Here is a 16,061-nt window from a genome sequence, read left to right on the forward strand (position 1 = left end):
TTGTTCCCGGGAAATAGCTGTGCAGGGCCACGAGATGGCGTGCAATAGTTTCCTTTTGCTGAACTCAGGATTGGGCTCAGCAAGGAGGGTGGTTGTTGGTTACCGCCCCCAGCAGCAACTGTAGTCAAATGGATGCCAGCTGGCTGCTGAATGATAGTGCTTTCAGGAATCACAGATAACTGTAAAACCCACTGATTTGAAGGCAGAAATGGGCTAAGCTGAAGCTGTTTCTAAATTCCAGTATTTTTCTGGCAATTTGCTGACTTAAGGCAAGCTAACCACAGGGCAGGGTGAATCTGTTTCAAAGGAGGCAGATCCTTACAGGAAGGGACTTGTTTAAGATACCTTAATGCTGAAGGAGAGGCCTCGGTAATGTTTCCAGCCTCTCAGTGATGCAAGTGCTGATTATGGAATTAAGTTGAAGGGGGCAGGATAAGGATCGGTGATGTTCAATCATGGCACCCTGTCTTCCTCAGTTACAAACAGGCTTTGTCTATACTAGTCAAAAGTGTTCACAATCACTCCCTACTATTGAGGCCCCACTGGCACCAAGCTTAGATTCTTTGGTTCATCACTTAGATACCTAGAATCTGTCTCATTTTAGATTTGAATCTTGTAATGGTATTGGACTGCAAAAGTGTTTCTTCATTTGTAAGTGTCCGTAGTTCATAACTAACTCATATTTTGTAGTCCTGATCCTTATTTGTGCAGCTCAGTGCTGCATGTTCTAGTAGTAACTTTAGCTGAGAAAGCAAAAATCTTCAAACTGATTTGCCTGTAACATCTGTGGCAAAAAGGTTTGGGGATTTTAAGCTGTTGTATAATGGGGAGCCAACACCTACCATAGCAGTTTTAAAGTGAAAAGAACCAATCTCAAAAAAAAACCCAAAACAAACCTAAACCAAACCCAAACAAGCCAAGCCACCACCCTAATCCAACAGAAAACTTCAGTTAGCTCAAACAAATCTCCATCAGTTCTGCCCTGCAGCCCTGATGAGCGATCTAAAGCATAGTAATCTGCCATTTTACAGCATATCTAAGAGATTTGCAGATGGTGGCTAGAGAGCTTATAAGCTGAGCAAGGAACAAATACATCCTTTTCCACAAACCTCAATTCATGTTTATCCTTAGGCGAATATATTACGTTGCCAGGGTGCAGCTAGCAAATCGGAATTTCATTTGGGTGGATGACTGGTGTTTCTTAGGAACAGCCTTTGCACGTATTTCAGATGCAAGTTAGCACTGAAGTGCAGGTTTTGTGCTATGACATACTTGTCATGCAAAACTGCATCAAGACTCAGAGTTCAAAGGAGAAAGACCTGGCATGTGAAGACCTGCTCTGGCTGAGAAGGGTTAGGTGGTATGCACGGTTTTGTTACCTTACTCATTCAGAGCAGGAAAGTGCAGTCCTATCTCCGTCAGCCACGTGCTTGCCTCTCTGCTGCCCTTCCATGCACATAGAAAGGCAGAATTTTGCCGTAAGAGGAGACTGCAAACATTACTACACTGCACTGACAAGCCCTACCAAATAATCACATTCTCAGCCTTGGAAATTTTATGCTATGGGATCAAAAGGTATGTTTAATCCTTAGTTGTGCAATGTAGTATTTTTACTCCCTCTGAACAGTTTCCTGTGTTAGGTTCACAGTTAATCCATCTTAAAAGCTGCATTCCAGCATTGCTCAGTTCACCCACAAAAGAGAGCTTCAGAGACCACAGAGGTCAGACTCACCTTGGGCAACCCAAGGCAACAGTGAAAGCCACTTCTGCCAACAAAACAACCCATTTTAATAACAGTCCTCTTGCCTGAGAGCTGTTTACTCTGCCAGCAAGTGGTTGCGTATTCACATACTTTGTTCATGGCCCTTGCAGCCTGGGGCGAGCTATGAAACCCCAAAAGAAGCTAAAAAAAAGGAAACACAAGTGATGAACTCAAGCCCCAAAGACTATAGTCAACATAGGCTTGGTAGATACGTAAGAAAATCCTGCAGTGGAAGATTATATTAGCAAAAGCAATGCAGAGCCATGACATTTACATTTGACAAGGGGCACTGGATGTAATGGATGTCAGAGTCAGCTCATCTGGACTTTCTGAGGTACAGAAAGGACATTATAGCACTGCCCAGATCCTGCTCCTTGAAGACATCACTTCCCAGCCTTTGCATTATCAGCCAACGTCCTCTGCTAGAAGCTTTCATGAATAAACAGCTCTTTGCTGTTCTTGCTCCTAAATGAACAGTAGTCACAAATAACAAATCTTCAGCCAATACCATTTCATTCTCAACTGCTATAAGAGAAATAGCTTTCAGTTTTTGGCACTGGAGAGAGAAAGAGCATAGCTAAGACTTAGCAGTGACCATCTTGCTACCATCTCATCTTTCAACTTGATTTCCACTGAAATTCTGGGGTTTGAGTCTTCAAAATAGTCTTCTTTAAAAACAAACTGAAGTTTTCTCCTATCCTGGTATTTCTAAGTGCCTGTTGTATGGGCTTGAAGCTGTGCACATACCATGCACTTGGATTGGCACATGCCATCAGGCACTGCTTAAACAATTTAAAGAAAGAGTCTGGGCATTGATGCTAGCCCAGAGAAATAGTGCAACTTCTTTAAGAAACATTAGACCTTGGAAACAGAAGTTGACATTTTTATAAACAGCAGCTCAATATTAACAGGTACTAGGCATCAGGTCGAGTTTTGTCAACTATGATGCTAAAAGCTAGAATTGTAAGAAAAAAGATAGAAGAAGCTATTTCACAACACTGTTTATGCCCTCAGGTGAGTTTGTGTTCACATGAAACAGGGAACAGAACAAGCATGCTCCCAGGCAGTGACACTACTTTACTAAGGCTCAGAAGTCTGACAATAGAAGATGCTTTTGTACATGTAAACACTACTTGGGTAAAATCCTTTTAGAGAGCAACTGCAACTGCTAAGAAAATAGAAACCAACTGGAAGTCTGTGTATTGCCAAATAACATGCTGGGCACTGGAAATGGCTGATTTTGTAAAACAATTACCTTTTGTTTCAAGGTTACATTTTTATTTGAACCAGATTTCTTACCCATCTTGCCAATATCACCTATTTGTAGAGAAGAAAAAAAACCAAAACCAACCCCAAAATCCACACTTGCTGTCTGGGCACTGTTTAACAATGAAAAGGAGCTTAATGCTCCTAACCCACTCTTGACTGGTTTTATTCCTAACTACAAAAAGAGTAATAAAAATAATGTTCTTCTGATTGCACTGTGCTTCTAAATATTTTTAGCCTAAAAGTACACTTCATAAAGGAGTAGGAAGGCCTTGAGGTGAAATATAGAGGACTTTGAGGAACTGAGTGAAATATTTTTAAATGCCCCTTGGAAACTGCCACACGTCACTCATATGGAGGCATCCTCATACATCCTTACCTAAAGATTCACAGTGCTGGAGTTCAGCATAAGTGCAGTCTGCTCCAGAGTCTCTCACCAACTTGCAGAATTACTTGCTTCAGCCTCGATTCCTGTCCTCTCAATGTTTGTCTGTCAGCCCACAAACTTCTCTCTGTATGTTACTAGCCCCTTCTCTAAAGCACTTGCTGCTTGGTGACTGCTGCCATATCTTGCACTACAAACACAACATTTTAGGGTAAAGCCTGAAGGCATCTTGGATTCTTGTCTACTACATCATCTTTCTCCCCTTTTTCTCTCTTTAACTTACTCCCCATGTCATTTCTAGATGGGCTGTGTAGTATCATTCAGAAAGGCTAGAATGGGTAACTAAAAACACCGGGAGATTTCTTGTGGTGTATAGGAAGAGAGATAAAGAGAGCTGTTAAAGGACAGAAGACAGATGGCTTTCTCTTCTCTAATCACTGCGTTTGGCACTCTGCTTGGCTACTTCACAGAGCAGAGGGGTCCTACTGTCACCTCTTGCCTAGGACTCCTCATTTGCCATCTTTTCATGGGAAATGCCATGCTTTTTGAACTACTTCTTGGACTTTCCAAAAAAGGAGCGGGAGTCAGCACGCACATCCACTGCCTGGTGTGCTCTGCACACCCTGCCCACCCCCTTCAGTCATGGCCTGTGCTCCACCTCAGTACTCTGCAGCTTCAGTGGAAGACAGGGGCTGGCCTGAGGGAGGATCATGAGTCAGCCGGTGGGAGAGAACACCCACAATTTCCCTGTGCCTGAGACACCACATCCTGTTACTACGAAGGCACAGCAGCAGTTTTTAGGAGGCTGTTTGAAAATAGCAGCTCACTGACACCTTTTGCCTGCAGGAGGAGAGGCGCCATGCTCTCTTCAAGAAGAACTCTTCAAGAGGATTAAGAGTTATAGAAAAATGTTGTCATTGAGCACGGGCTTGAACAACCTGTATGACTGATTATGATGTTGAGAACAGCTGATGAGCACAGTGCAATTTCAAGTGCAAGGTCTTTGCTTGTGCTGTGTGTATGCTGTGCAGGGAATATTGGCTGTTTAAACAGTAGGTGCACTTCACTAGAGCAGGGTGTTTGATGACTCCTGTACGTATCTCTTTATAAAGACTAGAAATGTGCTTTCTGAAAGAAAGATAGTATTTAAATTGATTAGGCAAATAATAAATAATGCCCTCAGCTTCCCATCTGCAGCAGTCTCTGAGCACTGGGCATATGGCACCTTTCCAGACCACATGGCAGCCAATGAAGCAAAGCTGGTGGGTATTATTTCACCCACCTTTGGCAGGAAATAAAACATCTGTTTAATCCTGTCAGTGGGACTCCCAAGCAGTTAGGCTAAGGTGGTTAAGAAGGAATATAATTGAAAATTATGTTTAAGGCAGCAGAAGGCAGTGATATTCTTTTCAAATTTGATAAGACTTTAGCCACTGATAGTTTGAGAGCTGTGGCTGGTCAGGACTTCTGTTTCACAGCTGAGCCATGGAGAAATCTTGCTTTTGAAAAAGGGCTTCTTTCAGCTGGGCTCAAGAGACAAGTTGTTGTGGATCAGGACTGCTCACAAATAGAGCAGTTGTACTGGCTACTGCTGTCAGTTCTCTTGGTTACCAATGGTATTTCGCATTGCTGTTCAACCACAAGGCAGTGCTAAATGCTTGAGCACTCGGACTATTAATGTGAAAAAGCAGCACGGGCAAACATGACATTCTGTGAAATATATAAGCAGATGAAGACACTTTGGGGGTGAAGAGTGACTTCTAAAATGATCTGTTCCCCTGGAAAGTTAAAACAAGTACTATTGACAGTGAATGATAAGCCAGTGGGCTGACCAAATAGCTCAGCTAAGCAGTGATGAAGGGGAAGGACAGATAGCTGGAAGTCTCACCTCCTGCAACAGCAACAGAGCCCTAAGAGGTCAAAAAAGGCAGCCTCAAAAAGAGGGAGGGGATTTATTATGGATGATATGGTCAGAATGGTCCAGTGAAACTGAGCAAAAGGAACTTTAGACCAGACACTCAGATTAATCTACATAACAGTCTCTAGCAGGGAAGGGTTCAAATCCCTTTCCAGAAAAGGACAAAACAAAGTCTTGGGTTCAGCAACCAAAAGAATAAGCCTGTGCTGAATTACTGGAGCAAGATGAAAAACATTTGCTGTTTTGTGGGATTCATTTTGCTCTACCCTCTTCATATCCAGCAGAGCCTGCTCACAGACACTGTGGTGCTTCTCTTTGAACTGGTTTGGCTCAGTGGGTAGATGGGCATTTAGTTAGCGGTGGTCACTTTGGAGGGAGGAGGGTTTGGAGAATCTTTTTCTACAGGCAGTCACTGAGAACAGATTCCAGCTGACTGCAAGCACTCCCACTAGGATGTGAAGCACAGCAAGGTCTAAACTCTAAAGATGCTTCTGAGTACCCTCATCAGCTGGTAGGCACAAGCACCCTGGCACACAGGACAGCACTGAAATGCACAGTCATAGTCATTATTGTGCCACCATTTAAAAACAGCTGATTTTGATGCAGTTTGAAGCAACAGAGGTGAACTAAACCCTCTAAAAAATGGTATGCATTTGAGGCAGTAGTACGTAATGAAGAGGAGCCCAAGTCCAACCAAAGGCACCAACCAAAGCTGGAAAGCAAAATGGAACTTTGATAAACTTGACTTTGCCACATTGCACCCACTTCTCTGCTGCTTATGACAAAGTCAGAAAAAAAATGTCCAGCCCCTCCTGCTGCAAGTTCCTGTTGTCCTTTGCTTAGCAAGAAAATCAGCTGTTGCAGCAGAGCTGTAACAGGCTGCTGCTCTGTTTATGGGCTCAGAGTTACAAAGGATAGGCAAGATCATTACCATCTTCCACCATGACCTCCTGCAGCATGACCACCACAAAATGGCACCAAGAGTTCCTGTGCAAGCTTCACATGCCTGGATGAGTTGGAGCATATTTTGAGAAGGAATTTAAACCTCAGTTGATAGTGGTGGATTGTATATCTACAACTATTAAAACTCTTACAATGTTTTGTTTCCCTCACTGTAAATAAGGGGTGAGCTTTTCTTCCTGATGGTGTTTGTAATGCTGTGTGAAATGGCATTTTTTCAAGTCTACACTTCAGAAAGAGTGCCTTGCTTGACTGTTGGCTGCACAGTCACAGGTGTCTTTGCTCTCACTTACTGATGCTATCAAGAAAGCTGCATCCCTTAAAAGGCTTCCAGCTGAATTTAAGCTCCAGGCCAGACACTTTCTCTCTGCAGGGTAACTCTCACTGGAGCAAGGCGGCTTTAAAACTAGGAAAAAATGAATGAGGAAATCAGTGACACCAATTATACACCAAATGAAGATAAGTCCCTCTGTCTCATTAGCACTGTTTAATTCTGCTTGGATTTACATTCTAAATATAGTTCATAAGAATTCACAAGGGCAAGTGTTTGCTTCCACTGTTGTAATCTGCTCCATAGCTAATATGTCTCTCTCCTATAAGATCAACAGTTTTAAGAACCTGTCTGCTAGAGTCATAAATAAAGAAGATGCTGACATTTCACCCCTTAGAAGTGAAAAACGATGGTTAGCCAATGGCTTATACTTGCATTGCTGTGAGAGTCCAGAGGTCTCATCTGACTTCTCAGCTTCCTGTGCTGGGTCTGTGTGAACACACTGAGAGTCAGAGGACTACAGGGTCCTATACCTGCAACTAAGCAGAGGTAGCATATTTTCAATATGCATGTGTGTATGTATTAATGTGTGTATATGTCTGTCTCTTTCCAATCTGTCCATCTCTTTAAATACAAAACATCAAAGTTTGTAGGAATTTGAGTCTTATATCCCCATTCTCAGTCAAGCACTTGACACAACACATCTCTCTTTGGGATTAATTTTAAGCTCTTTACCAGTTTATCACTACAAACCTGGTAACAAATATTCTAACTACTTGACTCAATCTAGTTACAAGTCGATTGCAGCAGGATTCTAGAAAGCTGCCTAAATCTGGGTCTTCTGTCAAGGGGTTCAGCTGAGTAAGAAAGGAGACACACTCCCTCATGCCCTGGAGAAAATGCTCCCAGAGCCAGGTCTTTGCTGACCAAGAGGAAGACTTCTCTTGGACCATGTGCAATGTAGCTGTCCAAAACATTAACTAAGGAATATCTCCAGTTTGAGAAAGGTGAGGTTTAAACAAGCATTTCCATACCAGCCAGCTCTAAAAAGAGGGAAGGGAGCCATTCATCAGGGAGGAGAGAAGCAAACACTATCTTTCCCTTCCAAGTCTGTTTAGGAATTCACTGCTAAGAAGATCTATCTCAGAAGACAAAGATTTCCAGAACATCATCAACATTTCTAGAAGAACAGTGAGTGCAAACATGCTGCCTAACATGGCACCAGTCTTTGCTAATCCTTTCTAAATGGTTTTGTTTGATTCAGAAATACTATTAATTAATCTAACCACATATAAACACTATTGATTGAGAATCTTACTGTTCTCAAATTACACGTTTATTATCTTAGGAAAACATTTTACATTTGCATCCTGGATTAGTACCTATCTGCCAAGAACAGATGTAATTGCTTAGTCACAGTGCACAAAGGCATCTGATGCTCAGTGTGGGTTAAGCTTTTGGTGTCCAAAGGGTAATGAACATCGATGTAGTATTAGGTATAAGCTTCAGATGCTTGAATTCATGAAGGACCTATAGGAATAAGCACTTTCGTGCCCATGGGATATGGAATAATTGGAACAACAGGTTCTTCCTACATAAGCTTAGTCAGGGAATGCTTAAAAAAGATGGGGGTTTTGTAACTTCTGCTCTCTAGAGATAATTATGCAGAAGCTGAGTGCTTAAATGCTGGTAGCACCCAGATCACTGTGGTGGCTGCTGTGATGGTTGTTGTTTCTGGGAAGTTTTGGTTCTTTGTTACGTTGCAGCAGACAGCATAGGCCAGCATGAGCTGTGTGCTTAGGACTCTGTCATATGCTTAAAAAAGCATTGGCTTGGCCAAGTATTTGTATTTGTGTGATGGCACAAAAGAAAAACTAAACTAAACAGGACCTCAAGGCCCCATGGGAAGTGGTGTTGACTAGGATGGGGTGTTTCCTGTATCTCCTACTGGTGGCTTTGACTGCTGCTGCAGAACACCTCTGCTGTTTGCTGTTTGTCAGGTGAGAGATAATCTCACATCCTTGCCTTCCTCTTAACAAACTGTTTTGGTCAGTGAATGAAGCTAGTATTTCACCTGCAAGGGTAGGATTAATAGCTGTTGTGTGGAGGAACACTCTCTGTTCCAAAACCTGGCTGAAAAGTTTCCTCCCTGTCAAACCAAGCAGTGATCCACAGACACTGGAAGCAGACTCTAAGCTCTGGCAGTTTAGAGGAGTGTAATGCAAACACGAAAGAACATAACTGCTGGATACAACTTGTTGCTTTAATGAGAACATGCCCTTGGGGTTTATGACAAACAAATTCCAGTTGCTTTATTGTATTGTGTCTGAATTTCCCCCTGTCGTTTCAGCTGGATACAGCACACTGCTGGATCGTGCCTGGAGAAGGAAATTATTTGTGCAACTGTGGAGGGAAGAAGAAAATCTCTGACAAGATGTCCACACAATGAAAAATTGAGAATACTGGTAGCCAGGCAATTGCGCCTGTTAAGAGAGCTGCTCCTCCTGATGGAAAGCCAGCACACCAAAGACCAGCTGTGAGAGTAAGCCTAACTCTGGGGAAGCCCCTTTTCCTCCAGGGGGCTCTGCAGTGAGCACAGCCAGGCAGTGGGGCAGCCTGAGCTGGAAGTGAAAACCTGTCCTGCACCGTGCTAAGCCGCTGCCATTTCCAGATGTGTCTCTCCATCTTCTCCCCATGCCCGCTGCTGCTCAAACACACTTCCCAGTGCTGGTGCTGCTCGGGCCTTGGCTCAGCTCAGTCCTGGCTGAGAAGTTACCCAGCCAAAAAAAGAAAACTGAGTTTTCACCCAGGCCCACAGGCTGTGTGATTGTTGGTCTGGAGGCAAGAGAGGCTGTGTGTGCAAAGGTCTCGGGGGTGAGTGCTGGGTTGGCTTACACTGATGGCAAAAATCACATCTCCAGCTAGGAATGTGAAACTGGGAGGTATTAAACCCTAGACCGAGCCCAAAACCGTCATAAATCTTACACCTTTTGTGACTTTAGTTGCTAAAAAATTGCATTTTCCCCTCCAAATACTCAAACAAGTGCAAACCAATGTTTTTAATTATTAAGAAACTTCTAACATACCACACCCTAAAGGAATCAACTTCTGTGAAGCACTCAGATCATTTTCATATTAAACATTTGTCTTGGGTAAAAAATACAAAATCTTTAATGGTAACGGGGTATTTATTCACCCTAAACCACAACAGCCATGCTATTAGGTTTACTAGCTGCTGCATTATATTTTTAAGTGAAAAACTCTGTTGCAGATTTCATATTGTAGGAGCTACCAGTATTTCTTTCACCATTTGAAATCAGTTTAGAACTACCTATCATTAATTCACCTTTGTCAGCACAATGTCCTGTGAATAACATGTTAGAAATCATAAGCAGTGACCATCACAAGGAAATATGTGTCTTGAAAATGATAAAATGATATTTTAAAAGGTTTCTGAGTTGTAATTGTGTCATTTCAAATGACAAGAATGGCAGTAATAGGAATGAAATCCAGAGCAGAGCACAGAAGAGCTGAATTACAATACTTCCAGCCATTTTTAATTATAAATATATTCTGTGAATCCTGCTTCAAACTATTTAGGTATCAATTACTGCATTTTAAAGATTCATCATTGTAGTATTTGAGCACCTAAAGGTTCAAAGATTCATAATAACGAGCTAAGGCTTAACACAAAAATTGAGGAGAAAAAATTCAGAATGGTTACAATTACAGATCCTATTTCCAGAAACTACAACTTAATACTGCCGTGAACTCCAAAACAGAAGTCAGGGTTCACTCTGGAAGCTTTGGTTCTTATTTTCAGGCTCTTGCTCCAAGTCAGATGGACTGTATGAAGTGGTGAGTTTTCCTCCACCCTTTGTTACAAGCTATTTCTCCCAGCTTTACATAAGCTATAAGAGAAACCATTTTCTCTTAGTATTTGTTGAATTGATAGCTAGCCAAGTACAGCCAAATCCAAGCAAATACCGCTACCACATGCCAATTTCTAGGAAAATTAGTGTCATTAATATTTAAATCCTCTGCCTGCAGGAGGCAGAGAAGCCCTGGTTCAATATCCCAGAGGAACGAGCAGTCCTGACCACTAGGTCACAGCATCTGCTACTCTGATATTGTCATGCCCAAGCTCTGTGTCACATCAGTGTGATACGCAGTCAGATACTTTAGCAGTCTGAATACCTCACCTTGCTTTGCCATCTAGTAAGCTCTGAGAAACCATGTGCTTCTCCCCATGGCTGCTGGCAAGTTCATATGATGCAGATCTCCAGTGGCAAGCCGAGTTTTGATGTACCTCCTTAGTTTTGGGTTGACTTTCAAGCAGCAAAGTGCTGCTTATAAAGTTGTGATGGTTCAGGCACCACTACTTTTCCCCTTGTGCCCATGTCTTGCCTTCTGTACTGTAGAATCATAGAATCACAGAATCACAGAATGGTTTGGGTTGGAAGGGCCTTAAAGATCATCTAGTTCCAACCCCACACCTTCAACTAGACCAGGTTGCTCCAAGACCCATTCAACCTGGCCTTGAACACTTCCAGGGATGGGGCAGCCACAGCTTCTCTGGGCAATTTTTTCCAGTGCCTCACCACTCTCACAGTAAATAATTTCTTCCTAGTATCTAATGTAAATCTACCTTCTTTCAGTTTGAAGCCATTTCTCCTTGTCCTGTCAACTACATGCCCTTGTAACAAGTTCCTCTCCTGCATTCTTGTAGGCCCCCTTCATTTACTGGAAGGCTGCTATAAGGAAGCATATGTTCTGTGTATCTGAATATGAAACAATGTAAAACTTTGCCACTAGCTATTATAGTAATCTACCTTATATCCACCCAGTTGCATAGCGGCTGAGTCTGAAAGTGTTCTGGACATAGAGCAAGTTATCTAAGTGAGCACAGCTGAAGTGTCACTTCAGTCACACTATCCGTCTGGAGCCTTGCCCAGCTGACTCCTACTTGCTTTTCCCCAATGTCAAATACGAATGGCTCATATTGGCTTTTCTTCATAATCTCTGTGCCCCATCTGTGTTGCTCCTTAGCACAAAACTAGCAAAATCATCTGCAACCTGAGTAATCTTTTGCAAAACCTGAAAGGAGAAAAACATGACCTGACTCACTAAATAAAAAAGAGACCTTCATATTGCTGCCTGATGTTAACAGAGCACATCAAAGCATGCCCCAAACTAGAAAAGCTATCTCAATATAATTCAGCTGATTTCCTCGCAGTTTTCTCTGAGATAAGGATGAAAAAATCCCGATCTTTACAGTTTTCACCATTAGAACCATGTTTTGTTTAACATGCTACCTATTCATTAAGGTTTTGGTTTTACCAATACGCTAAGGTATTAATATGTGGAAAAGGCTGAGGTTCATTAAAACCACAAGAATTCTGACAGATGATAAAGGATGAGAGAGCAGTAATTCTATTTTATCTGTACGGGTTTTGTTAATTGGGTGATAGGACGATAACTTATGATATGCTAATTTGTTAGATTAGAATGTGTTTGAGCTCAGTAATAAAGCTGTCCTGATATCTGATAGCTCTGAGAAGACAATTTATGAGATCAGGCTCAGCATCTGATATATCCTTATGTAACCCTGCAAGCAACATGAGAATTTTGCGGTATCATACAAATGTACACAAGTTGACATTTAACAAATGGAATAATAAGGACAAATCCACTATAGGCAAGTGCTCATGTGCAGTTTTCCAACTTATATGCTACTTACCTGGCTTTGCAATAGAAGAGCATGCAAGGAAGGTATTCCAGTGCTCTAATCAGTGATGAAAGCTCTGCCAGCTGCCAATGAGCCACAGCTGCAGGCCTGAAAAGAGCCATTTGTGCACTAGTTAGGGTGATTATTTTTGTCATGAAGAAAGTTTCCCATTATGCAAATGTAGAAAGCTGTGCAAGAACTCTTCATGTGACTTTTTAGAGGGGCAAACCTTGGTGAATGACAGGACCTGCACCTTCTAGCTAAGTCAGCCTGTGTATGTGACCCCTTGGCAGGTCTCATTGTCATGCAGATGAGAAAGAATGTAGAAACCTGGGAGCATGGGGGAACATGTTTTACTTCTTTCAATCCTCTAAATCCTTGCTAATCCCAACAGTTTCAGTGGAAACTGCTGCTTTACTGATGAAGGTAAGTGAAGATCTGCTGGATCTGTTCACACACGCACAAAGCGGGGCAGTTCTTAATGCTCTGTCCTGCAAAGCTCTCCTCAATGCTAATAGCAAGTCAGCTCTCTTTTCCATCTTTCCTTCCAGGCCTGCTTAAAGTCACAAGTGTGTCCCAGCAGGTTAAGACACCAGAAACCATCTCTCCCAACTTTATCTTGCATTCATACCACAGAGAACTCTTTTCTGGAAGCAGTAGTGGAATATGAATAGGGAAGAGCTTGTGCTGCAAAATAAACCCCTGCGTATTTGAATGATATTTCTCCAGGCCTTGCACATATCACCGTACCATTATACTGGTTCTTACAGGAATCTTTGTTACCCATCCAACTGCTTACCATTGCACATTTCAGGAATGTATCATGGACTATGGCTGCATGGTGACATACTGGAGCTAGTGGACATACTGGTGACTCTTGGACACAGCACCAGCCCAGCTTTCCTGGAAGTTGCAGGACCAACGCCTTAGGGCTAGTAGATGCATATTTAAGCATCACAGGGTTTCCTTCTTTACAAGCCCCATTCCACTTACTCCATTACAGTGAAAGGTATGCAGACAATATGCAAAATTAGGTTAAAAGGCATTTGGGCAATAGGAGATACATATTGCCAGATCCTACCCAGGAGTACTATTCTGAAATATCGTCTTTGTATATATTTTATACAAGCCATGGACTTGTAGATGCACATGGCACTTTTATCCCTGCAATTAGAATCATCAAAGAAATAGAAGCTAAGCTTGTATTAAATACAGCATTAACATAACATATACAGTACTTATTATAATATACTTACATACATATTTATCATAACAGACTTCCTTTCACAAAGCCACATACAATTGATTTTTTCAGCAATCATAGTTCTGTATTAGTGACCAGTATTTAGAAGAAGCTGGTTTAAAAGTGCAGAAAGATTCCTTTCCTTCTGTCCTGAACTATAAATATTTCAGAATTTCAGCATCAAAAATAAACTATGGTATTGATTCAGTAAGGTACTGACAGGCACTTCTAAGCGCTGAAGCACTGAATTGTGCTTATGCCTCTTTGAGCTACAGCTGCTCCCAGGCCTTACTGAAGTCAGTGACTCTGCTAAGGAACATCCTTCCAGTTGAGGTGAAGGGAGCAATTGCACAACCCCTGTGTGTGTCAATAAGAAAAATAATCAGAAGCCACAACCCCAGGCCACCTGCAAAACTGATGCAAGCCCTGTGTATGGGTAAACGGGTTTCTCAAGAGTAACAGCAAACACAAGGGTGATGTCCAGTGACTGCTTATGGTCTTTTGCACTGAAAGCACAACTGCCAAACTAAGAAACAGTACTGAGCTTGGGGCTGAGGCCATGGCATTCTCTTACCAGGAAAAATTTGTTTCACTGCGCTGCAAAGTTGTGCTTTGCTGAATACCACAGCACAGCTTCCACACAGGAGCAAGAAATTCCTTGCTTTAGTAGCTGACCTGCTGGTCTGATGGTAGCACACTCTCTGAGGATATAGCAAATGTGGTTCTGGTCTCCACCCACTTTTCAAACAGAAAGTCCCTGTATGTGTTTTAGTGATGCACAGAAGATACCCACAGATTTGCACCAGGGAATTCTGAAATTCAAACATCATGTAATTTCTTAATGGTACCTGATTAGCTCTAGAGACACTAGACATACAATGAGAATTTGAGGGAAAACATTTTCCCTTGATTTAAGCACAGAATTTTCCTGGCTTAGGAAACATAGCACAATGAAAACATCTCAAGGTGACTCAATTACTTAGAGCAAAATAGATAAAAGTAATATCTTCAACAGTAAGTTTCCCTAACATTGTGTTAGGAGTTGAATATCTGAAATAGATAAAGCAAAGACCTCACTTGTTCAGAGGATAATAATCTTAACTCTGAAGGATACTCAAGAAACATGCATGAAGTTCAAAATGAAATATATGGAGGGGGTACAGTAAGCCATAATGCATAGGACTGGAAATAATAGGCTTAATAAGCAGCAAGAAAGACAGGATGCTAGGAAAAACTGGAGTAGATTGCATGGATAAGTAATGTAGCCTCCACTGATGGGCATCTTTAGGAATAAGGTGGAAAATTTGTCAGGATATAAGTAAACTGGAGCCAAACTTGGGTACGGGAATGCACCAGACAAATTTTCAGAGGCCCTTGCCTTGTAAGTATCGAGGACCAAGTAAAACCTGCCTGCTTTGTGGAAAGGGCACCTGGAAACACATCGGGCTCAGATGGCAGGTACATAACACCAGGCCTCAGGTTGGTGACCCGGGGGAGCTCTGTTTATCTTATTAGTCTCCTTTCATCAACCAGTGGTCACAGGGGTATGAAACTGCTGGATTATTCATGATCTCTCTGAAAGCATTTGCAGTCTTACCTTTCGTAGAAACACAACACAGTTCTTCACTCTACCATCCACGGCTGCTGGGTATGCACCAGGCCTCAGGAGAGGTATTTACACCCCAAAGCCCATGGCAGGAGCAGGCTGGGACTGCAGAAATGACAGTGCCTGGCCTGGGTGATGTGACAGCAGACAGGCATGGAGTGCTGGCCAGCACACAGTGTGTCCGTCCACAAGGGTGAATCACCATCAGTCCGTGCTGCCAGGAACCACTCCCCTGCGAAACCAGGGTCTTTGCTCTGACAGCAGTTGTTATGTATTACAAATACTTAAAAAAAATACAACAGCAATTGAGAGTCTGAACTGGTTTAGACACTTAAGGTGGGAGACTCTCACTGCTCTGCCTCTGAATTTTGAGGCTGCCCCAGCCCCCTGCCCAGGCCCCACACTGGGCCAGGCTTCCCAGTCCCCCTTTCCAACACGATGTCCCACTTCTGGAGAAGACCAGCAAGTCCTGGGGCTCTCTGAAGGCAAATAAATGTCCCAGAGACACCTCCCACCCTTCCTGGTGGCCCCCTTCATCCAGCAGTGTCTCCCACTATTTCAGCCCTCTGCACAAAATATGGCAGCGGGTAAGGAGGCAGGGGCTGCCACCACCTGCCGAGTGGGGCCCTCAGCTGCCGCAGCTCCTCTGTGCTGTGAGAGGAGCAGCCTCAGCCCCAGCAGAGCTGCAATGCAGAGCAGGACTGGAGCAGCAGCATGGCTGAGTACTTGCACCTGCTCCCAGAACTGGAGCTGATGGGTTGGGGAAGACAGGCCTGGCTGGGCTGGTGGCCTTGCCTCAGACCTGTGGTTTCCTCAACGGGAACATGTTGAAGCTGGAGCAGGAGCACCTACGATGCTTCAGACCCAGGGCATGCTTTTGTTTTAAACACACCTTAGCCAGTCATCTGCTTAGGCCACCATC

This window comes from Psittacula echo (assembly GCF_963264785.1).
Source record: "Psittacula echo genome assembly, chromosome: 6".
In the NCBI taxonomy this organism is placed as follows: Eukaryota; Metazoa; Chordata; class Aves; order Psittaciformes; family Psittacidae; genus Psittacula; species Psittacula echo.